This window comes from Pteropus vampyrus, unplaced genomic scaffold, assembly GCF_000151845.1.
Source record: "Pteropus vampyrus isolate Shadow unplaced genomic scaffold, Pvam_2.0 Scaffold15, whole genome shotgun sequence".
NCBI lineage: Eukaryota > Metazoa > Chordata > Mammalia > Chiroptera > Pteropodidae > Pteropus > Pteropus vampyrus.
In genome coordinates this window covers 2,182,731-2,193,082 of record NW_011888796.1, presented here as the reverse complement: position 1 = coordinate 2,193,082, position 10,352 = coordinate 2,182,731, and the positions used below count along the sequence as shown (strand labels likewise).

At 46.1% G+C, this 10,352-nt stretch overlaps 1 non-coding gene across 1 annotated transcript; it reads right to left on the bottom strand.

Moving 5' to 3' along the window:
* Window positions 1–2,851: 2,851 nt before the first annotated feature.
* On the bottom strand, window positions 2,852–2,982 carry LOC111735934. Its single transcript, XR_002779016.1, has one exon. It is a non-coding gene; the product is annotated as a small nucleolar RNA SNORA48 (small nucleolar RNA).
* Between the last annotated feature and the right edge of the window lie 7,370 nt (window positions 2,983–10,352).

The window sequence follows — 10,352 nt, the reverse complement described above, 5'->3', positions numbered from 1 at the left end:
TGGAATTTCTTCATAGGTGAGTTCTGTGAGGTGTGAGCCAAAAAGGACAACTCTCTTCTAAAACACTATAAATTCCTCGCACAGGAGGAACATATCAGAGGACGGACACTGTGGTATATCTCACAGATAACCAAGCCCCAGTGTCTTTTGCTATTCACAACGAGCCCTTTTGAACAGCCTGGCATTTATACTACTGTGGTCACTCAGGGCGGGACGCATTAGATAGCTTCAGGACAAACACTGATCACCAGAAAGATCAAACATTTCCTAACCTCTGAGGAGGGGATCAGGGTTGGAGACTGAGTTACAAAAATTCTGGAACAAGGAGATTTGGAGAACTTCTAGGGTGGTGAAAACATCAAAGTGCTAGGTGAGTGACATGCCCTGAGAGGGCATGAAGCTCCCCCACCCCCACCGACCTCCAAAATTTGCCCTATGTATCTCTTCCATTTGGCTGTTCCTGAGCTATATACTTTACAATTTTAAGTAGAGCACTTTCCTGAATTCTATGAGTCTTCCTAGTGAATTATTAAACTTGGGGGGCGTTGCGGAAACCCCCCCCATTTGTAATTGGTCTGATAGAAGTAAGGGTTGTCTGGGGACCCCACTTGCAGCTGACATCTAAAGTGAAGTCAGTCTCATTGGACTGAATCTTCTAATTTCTGGGACCTGACACTACCCCCAGGTACAGTGTTGGAACTGAACTGAATTGAACTGTTGGACACCTAGCTGGTGATAGGAATCTGAGAATAGTCGTGGAAAAACAACACACATTTGGCGTTGGGGGGTAAAAGCACACACTTGGAGTCAGAAAAAAATGCGTTAAAAATGGTAATTCACAACGAAACATCATCAACCTAGTTTAGGGGAGATAATTTACAAAGCAGCTCATGCACTTCACAGTTTGCTTTTGGGTATTGCAAGGTCCTTTTGGCTTTAAACATGCCTATGAGAGACACGGCTTCCCAGGAAAACTAGACCTCCTGTGTATTTTAATGGCAAGCTGGGGGGCCCAGACAGAAGCACTGGAATACACAAGTTCCCTCAGTCCCTGTCCTCTCTGTCACTGGACGGGTATAAGAGGAGGGTTCCTGGGGCTTCATGGCTTGGAAGCTCCCTGGAGGCATTTCCTTCTAGAAGGATGTGGAAAGAAGAGGCAGGACCCTGGGTTCCATCCTGGTTCACCCACAGGTGCCCTCCGTGTGTTTGGGCAAGTTGCTTCCATCTTGGGCATCAGTTTTCTCATCTGTAAAACGAGGGGTACTGGATTCGATGACGCTAAGGTCCACCCAACCCTAAGATTCCATGGCTCTGACTCAGGGAGGGTGACCCAGAATGCTGGAGGACACAGTAAAAGAGTAGACATGGGGGGTTGTCACATTGAATAACAGTGTGTTGAGTAAAGGAATTTTTTCAGAGAAGCAAAGCACCTCCAAAGTACTCCTGCCTGCCTCTGGGCCAGATGCCCTCCACGAAATCGGAGCAGAGAGAGAGAGACAGGGTGGTGGCCTCAAGTCAGCAGAGGCTGCGCTCCCGTAATTGGAAGGGTTCCCCATCAAGCAACCCACCCTTTGCTGTCCTGGCTCCTCCCCAGCATGTCCGTTCCCAGGAAGGGGCCACCACCCCACATTTTCCAGGGTCTGCCACTCTGATGAACCATTAAGACATTGAAGGCTCATTTGATATGCACATGGCACAGCAGGGAAGGTGCGCTACTATGCTACATGGTAAAATCAGAATTCAAAAATATGCCTGTTGACTTGAAAGATGGGTTGAAGTTAACGAGATTATATTTAATAGGGAGAAATGAGAATCCTAAACTCAGATCAAAAAGACCAGCTAGACCAGGGGTTGGTGAACTCTGGCCTGTGTGCTAAAAGCCAATCTGCAGTAGCTTTTGTAAAATTAGGGACACGTTTGTTTATATGCTATCTAGGTCTGCTTTCATACTACAAGGGCAGAGTTGAGTAATTGCCCAGGGATTGCATGGTTCACAAAGTCTAAAATATTTGCTATCTGGCTGACCCCTGAACTAGATAAAGAAGTCCAGATGGAGAGATTTGAATTTATGGTAGCTCAAGTGAAAAGGTGTGGTTTCTTTTGAAGCATGTGATTATTTAGTCTGCATTAATAGCATTTTAATGTTAGGACAAGAAATGTAATATATAGATAGGTCTCCTTTAGATGTAAGAATACAAAATTAGCTCAGCACAAGAGGACTATATCAGAAGGACACTGAGGTATCTCAAAGATAATGAAGCCCCAGAGAAGGCAGGTGAGCCTCAGAAACAGTCTAATGAGGAACTGTCTCTCCATCTCTCACCTGTTCTGCCTATAATTGCTTCCCGCAGTATCGACCAGCTTTCTGCACATGGCAAAAATCATGGCTACAGCAAGTTTTCCATCTCTATTTGCTAGTTTTCACCAATCTTTGTTTTTTGTCTTCTTTCTCAGCACATAGAAAGTTGACATCTACATTTCTCAGCCTTCCCTGTAGTTAGGTAAGTGAGGCTATGGATTGAAATCTGACTGGGGAATATGGGCAGAAGCTATTCAGAGCAGGTGGGCTTCTGTACACTGCTCGCCCCCCACCCCCACCCCTTCATTACCCTCATCCCTTTCTTCGTAGCTCAAATTGAAAGACTATTAAGAGCATGGAACCTCAGGATAGAAGGCTCTTGGATCCCTGAATTACCAGTTGGAAGAGAACTTCCCAGAAGAAGTGCCCAACCCCATTCAACTTTGCAAGGGAATACATTTTTATTGGTTTAAGCCACTAACATTTTAGGGTTGATTTTTTTCAGAAACAGGGTCACTATAGCTACCCATAGCCACTAGTTGCTTTTTCCTCCCATGTGTCCAGGCCATGAACCAGGCATGAGCACAGACCAAAAGCCAAGCTGAGATGAACAAGGAGTTACTTTGTCCCTGGCTGATATGCAACAAGCACCACCAAACCAGGTGCCACCCAGATCAGGGATACCACCGAGTTTTATATCTCATAGTTTCAGTCACCAAAGAGGCACTCAAGCCCCCGCATCCCAGAAAATGAATTGCCTGGAGCGGGTTAAATGTAGTGTCAGCCTCTCAGCCGATCAACTGTCTTTGAGGACAGAATCATAGGCGAACATGGAGGCCTCTACGAAGACTGCATGGATAGAGTTTTGGGGTGCTGTTTCCAGAAGAAAGCCTGGAGAGTTGAGGTAAGAAGGGTAGACAGTGGAAGGTGTGCCGGCCTACCGAGCACTGGATGTTTGTTCTGATCTTCGTATCATGAAAGGTATCCTGAGTCAGGATTCCCGACAAATCTATGAGAACGAACTGGGAAGCGAGGGAGCAGGGCGGTGAGGAAGAAGCCTCGAAGGGCCCCGACCTAAGAGGTAGAACTGCAGGAATGGGGGATATTTCATCTAGAAAATAGAAGACTTGGCAGGGACACAGGGACTCTCTTCAAGTTGGTAAAGGACTGTCCCACGAGAGGGGACCCTGTGCTCCTCCATAGGGCCACACTAGGCCCAGAAGTTGGACATGACAGAAAAGTCAGACTGCAGCTAATTTGAGGAAGAACTTCTAAGTGTTCTGGCCAACCGGGAAGGGGTCAGACTCTCTCAGGAGGGGCGAGCTGGACATCACGAGGACGCATCAGGCAGCTCAGTTAGAGCTGCTGAAGATGAGGTTCCAGCGTGTTCCTGTCCTAACTGCACATTCCCCTCCAATACTAAGGTTCTCAGGATTTAAATTGGTCCCAGTGTGACAAAGAGGCCAAATAAACTCTGATATGGTGGTGGTGGTGGTGTGTGTATGTTGGGGGCAGGGGGGAATACGACCTATCAGCATGGTCTACATTGTCCAGAACCCAGCCATTGCCCTCTGGAACTTTGGAAGAGGGCTGCTGTGGGCTCTCAGGGGACCCTGGGAAAGATGCCCTGCTGCTAACCCTGGAAGCCAAGGCTAGGGGGCAGGGAACGGTGATGGGGGGACAAGGAGAAAAGATCTCCTGACAACTGTCCCAGCACCTTATAGGCCAATGGACTAGGACAATACGTTCTCAGAAACAACTTAGAGCAGCTAAGATAGTGCTCCATGGCATAGAATCAAGGATCTTCTTTCCTCATTTTATAGGTGAGACCCAGGTGATGGTGTGACTTAAGTTACATGCAGGACCAAGATCAGAATTCTGCTCATTAAAGTCTTATAGAAAGCAGAGTAGGGTAGAGTGGTGCTTAGGAGCACAGACCAGAGCTAGGCCATCTGACTCTGCTACTCACCAGCTGTGTGATCTTGGCAAGTTAGTTCTCTGTGCCCCAGTTTCTCAAATATAAGATGTGACCAGAGATAGCACCTCCTTTAGAGGGCTGTTCCAAGGATTGGGTTGGTTATTATTCCCAAGGCTCAGTGATCTACATAGACAGGAAGATGCACATCCAGGATTTGAACCCAGATCTACCTGATCCTGAAGACCAACCTTCTCCTGCTTCCTACCCTCACCATCCTGCCTTCCTCAGCCCACACATGGAAGTCTTCTCTGTTGTCATTTCTGGGAGGGCTCCCTTGGTCAATCTTGTGTGCACTAGAAGCTTGAAAAGCTTCTCTTCTCACACATAGGGAAACGGAGGTACAGACATCACAATGACATGTCACCTTCAGGAAGGGGAATTGAGTAGTGAAGCCTGCATTCGATGTCTTTTGAGTCAGGTTCTTGATTTGAAAGTAACTGGTGTGCTCATAAGCTGCTCAGATGACCCTTTCAGGCCTGGATATCTGCTCGACCCTTGGGCTCTATGTCAAAGATGCTAGATTGAATCCAATTGCTCCCTTCTCTGATGCACCTGTTAGCCGTTGTGCAAAGGCAGCCCCTAGTGGAGGGAGCAGGAGAACAGGGATGGACAGCACCAGGAAAAGCATCCTGGCATTCAGGTGGTGAGAGAAAGGGCCTGTCTGAGGCTCCAAACCCATCCTGGGAGGCCTCCCATAAGCCAGCAAGTCTCTGGATGCTGACTTGCTAAATCCCTAACCACCTTCCCCTGGGTCAGGCTGTTGCCTTCCTGCCCATCAGGGATGTATAAATAGATCTTAGCTGCACCTATTTTTTCCCCCCAAAGTTGCTGATGGACTTAGCTGTTCCTAATCCCGTGTCAGGTCAGGGTGGTGTCCCTGTCTCTGTGATGATGGGTTAGAGGCCCAGAGCTGGGATGGAAAGCTGGGGAGTAGAGAAGAAGCTGCTGAGTCAGAAATGTGCGTAGGGCGTGGCCATCTGCCAGGCCTTGGCTGAGGTTTCTGAGCCTGGGAGGACGTGGTGTAGAAGATAGCAGGTTTAAAACTCAGTTTAGAGCATTGGGCACATGGGAGGCAGTGAGGATAGCTATAATCACAGATTCCGGCTCTGCCACTTACCAGCTGGCTGATCATCGGCAAGTTAACCTCTTTGAGCTTCCATTTTGTCATCTGCAAAATGGGGAAGAATACTTCCCTCTCAAGAGGATCTTTAAAAAGATACTAATTCCTCAGTCATACAGCAGAGCAAGGGCTGGAATGAGGACGGTGTGGGGTGGGGGTGAGAGCCTGGCGTCCTGGCTGAAGTGCTTGGGTTCAGAGCCTGGTTCTGCCACTTTCTGGCTGCTCAGTGGTGGGGGGGGGGGTGCTTAACCTCTCTGATCCTCAGTTTCCACACCTGTAAAATAGACATAGTCGCAGTTAAATGCTTCAAGCAATTGTTATGAGGATTTAAATGGTTTAATACTTGCAAAGCTCTTAGAACAGAGCTTGGCACATAATACAAAAGAGTCCGCTAAATACTCAGCTGACGTTCTTGTTCATTCTTATAAATGCATGCAACTTCACCTGTTAAAATTCATTTTAAGTATCTGGTAAACAAATCTTTCTCGAAACTGTCCTCGCTCCCTTGTTTTAAGGATGGCACTGTCAACATCTTTTCTTTCATGTGGCACTAAATACACAATATCCCCTGACCTTTTTGTCAGGCCTCGGGATCCCTTCTAATCGAAAAGTCAACAGCAGCCCCTGTCCACACTCTCCTGTTTGTAGCACAGAACTCAGCCAGGGTTTCCTGAGTGTGTAGAAATCAAACACTTGTCCAATGCACTCCATGATCTGAGGACACTTCATTCATTTGTTTGTTTATTCATTCATTAAACATTAATGGGGCCCCCAGCATGTCCCAGGCACTGTGTTAGGCATCGGTGGCATAGGATGAATAGCTAAAGTCTCTGCCCTCAGGGAGCTCTCAAATCGAGAGATGAGAAGACCAAAAAGTAAGAAAACAGATCATTAATGTAGAGTTTTATAAGTTAAATCAGAAGGAGAAGCCATGGGTCTCATGGGAACACAAAAGAGGGACTTTAACCTAGGTTGCGGGGTTGGGAGCAGTCTCCTGGAGGAGGCGACATCTCTTTTTTTTTTTTACTTTATTATTAGTTTCAAGTATACAGTACAGTACATGGGTTAGACATTTATATAGTTTATAAATTGATCCCCCTAATTGCGCTTTCTCTCCTCTGGCTCTCCATCGAACATTCCCTGTGCCATGCTCCCCATCCCTGTGACCATCTATCAACTATTACTTTGTACTTCTCTAACCCTGTGGTGATACCTCTTAAAGGGCACCCTGCCCTGGCACCTATTGAGCACATCCGGATGCTGCTGGCCAGCTGCTGCTCTGGCATCACTAAAGGGGGGCTGACCCAGTCTCATCCTGCCTTCCTCACTTCCTGGCTGTTCCTCAGTTTTTCCTCCTTGCACGCTCCCTCCCACCACCGGGCCTTTCATATACCATCCCCTCTACCTGCAATATTCTTCCATCCCCACCTTGGTTTCCAGTAAATGACTTTTTTCTTTTAGATCTTGGCTCAAATGGAACTTCTTCCAGGAAGCTTCCCCTGACCTCCCCGACTAGGTCAAATCCCCATTAGAGATGCTCGTAGAACTTAGTACCCCTATTTTGTAGCCCCGACATACACACTATGTGACTATTTCATCCTCGCCTCTCCTACAGGTCAAACACAGAATGAACGAATAAATGAATGAGTAAATAATCAAGGAATAAGACAGGACAATGTGTATGTCAGTCCTTAGAGACTATGGAAATTATTGCCTCCTTTTAAATTCATTTATAATAATCACTTATTTATAATAATTATCACTTATATATAATAAACATTGCAAAGGAGTTCATTTGTTCATTCATTTATTCTCTCATTCATTCACAAATATTAATTAAGCATCTGCTTTAGGTCAGGCATAGTTCTTAGCACTGGGACAAGTTAGACACATGTCCTACCCTCTAGATCTTACATTTTGGTGGAGAGGACAGAATAAAGAGACAAATAAATGCACAAGGAAAGAAATCACACTTTGGGAAGTGGCCAGTTGTCACGACCCCACAGCCACAGTCTTTCACAGCTTTTTCTGTCTTCTAGGACAACACAATGAGAAAGATGACATGGACTCAGAATAGGAAACCTCCCTGGGAAAGTCCAGCCAGTGAGCCAGGCTCAAGCCACCTTGAACTGGCTCCCTAGTGCAGGCTGGCCAGGGAGTCTCTGTTGTTGGCACCAGTGCCCTGGAGCAGCAGGCTGGCTGGGCCAGGAGATGACAGAACATCTGAGGCCCTAGCTAGTGGTGGATAAGGACATGGCTGCTCTCTGGTGCCAGGTATCCTTCTCAGCTGGCCAGAGAGCTGCTGTCGGCTGCTGACCTCTATGGCCTGACATGTCCCTGCCTCAGCAGCCAGGAGTAGGAGAAGAGGGCGGAACCAGCCAGTCCCTTGTGACAGAAAACCCTGAAGCCCTTGAAAGCTGAGGAGACGGGCTGAGGTCAGCTCTTGCCTCTGTTCCCTCATCGGGGGTGAACTTTAGGCTTCAGATCTTTGCTGCCCTGAAAGAGGGACTCCTTATAGTGAGTAGATCCAGGGGTGACAGATTCAGGGGTGACAGAATCAGGGTGGGGATTGCTCTAGGGAGAAGAGTATGGTGGTAGACCGTGGCGGAAGCAGCCTCCTCCTCAGGCTCAGAGCTGATGGAATGATGTGCAGTTCTCTGTCCTTTACAGACTCACAATAACACCTGCCAATTCTCTCCTCGTTCATTCGATAAATGCTTATTGAGCTCCTACTATGTGCTGGACCCACACTGTGCTGGGTGCTTGAGATGTGGCAGTGAGGGAGACATGGTCTTCGGCCCCCCTCAGATCACTTGAGCACTTTGTTGTTTCAAAAGCATTTGTTATGATTTCAGGTGATCCTCATTACATTCCTGAGTCCCCTGAGAGATCGCTATCATTCTCATTGATGGATGGGCAGGAGGAGGCAGAGAAGAGTTAAGTGCTTTGCTTAAGGATAGTTAGATAGGACCAGCAACCAGGTCATATTCAGTTCTTTGCCTACTGCCCCCTACTCCCAAGGGGAGTCAGGGAAGTGGTATTTTATATTGATTTTTAATAGTTCACCCTGACCATTAAAAAGGCATAACTTGATGAGTTAGGGAAGGCTCTACGGAACCCCTGACCTCGTTTTCATTATTCACTATTTCATTTTTAGCACCTTCCTCCTGCGTACAGTCAAGGCCCTTGCCAGGCAAGGGGATGCATCAGAGACCTATTTAAAGTTCTCGCTTTCAGCACTCACATCACACCCTGGTGCCCATCTTGACCTGCCCTCTTAGAAGGTCTCACTGGCTGGACACAGACCCAGCTTGATTTGAAGTTGAAAGGCCTCCCAGGTGACACATAAACTTCTTAAGGGTCAGTGACACAGCTTATGCTTCTGTGCCTCTTCCAAGCACCAAAGAGCACCCTGTTTCCCATGTAAGCACTCAGAAAACCCTAATTGATTAGTTGATTGGAAACAACAAATATATAGTCAAAGTGCCTGGAAATATAATCTCCCAAAGGCTGCCAGCCAGCCGGGGGCTCAAGGGACAGGTGCTTTCAGATCAATGTGCTTGCTCATCCCCAAGGCGAAGTTTAAAGTGAGTGACTGAGCATTATTTTAGAACAGTGCAAAATTGGAAACATGCAAATAGAGGAATACCTTAGCTAACTGGTTATATTAAGATTTTGGAAGATTATGGTTTTTAGAAATGACAGTACAATGCAATACAATACAATGCAATATAATACAGAGAGATGTCTACCAGTTACCAAAGTGAGAAAAGCATAATATGAAAATAATGTAGAAATATACATAATACACTTACAAAGCTGAGAAGAAAACTTGACACTTTAGTAGGCTCTCTTTCTTTTCTTTTTTTAAATTCATGAAGCAAAGGGAATGGTTGTATAACAAGGTCATGTCCACCACACTGTGTGATATGATGGGAAGAGTCCCTGGGCCAGGTGAGCAGATGACCCAGGGATCCTGGTGCTGCCAATTATGGACCATTTACTCTTGAACAGCCCACAATCCTGATCTTTAGTTATCTGTCAAGTGAGAATATTAATACTTACCCTGACTATCTCACAAGTAAGGATGTAAAGCCATTTAAAGTCTTTATTTACCCCATTAGTATGATATGCATAAGTTTCCATGTAGAAATAATGTGTTTGACTCTGGGGTGCTGACTTACACCTGGCTCAGAAGTTAGAAATATATAGTCTATAAATGTTACTATTTTTCTTAAATCCAAAAAGTCTTACAAAATCCCATGGGTTTGGGGTAAGGAATCATGGACCTGTACTAAGCATATTAGACATATTATTTTATTTTACTTAACCTTTATAATAATCCTATAGAGTAGATTTTATCATTCCCATTTTACAGATGAAAAAATTTGTGTATATACAGATTGAGTAATTTGCCTTCCTATTAATAGTAAGTGGCCTGACTGCAGAAATCCTTGTTGGAGTGACATCTGCTTTTAACTTGTGAGACTTACAAATGAGAATATTTCTCCTAATATCTGACATTGATTGCATGCTAAGCACTCGACAACTCTGAGAGGGATGGACTTTTATAAGCCCCATTTTCAGATGAGGAAACCGAGGCTTAGACAGGTTATGTAACATACTTGAGTGAATCAGGGACCCGGGATTCAAACTCAGGTCTAATGACTCCAAAGCCCGGGATTTGGATCTTTTGTTGGGCAGTCAGGAAGTTCCCAGGGGAACGTGGAGTATAGAGGGTCACATTCTGGAAAGACTGAGGAAGGGTATGGCCGCAAACAGAATTACGAATGTGGAGCGGTTTGCCTCCTTCCATTTCCTGGTCCTTCCCCCTCCCTTGCCCGTTCCCTCCCTGCTTCTGGACAACAAGGTCAGCTATCATCTCAAAGACATGAACTGTACGCCAGGATTGGATGTCAAGCGCCTTTGGCAGAGTCATAGGAAGAAAAAAATAT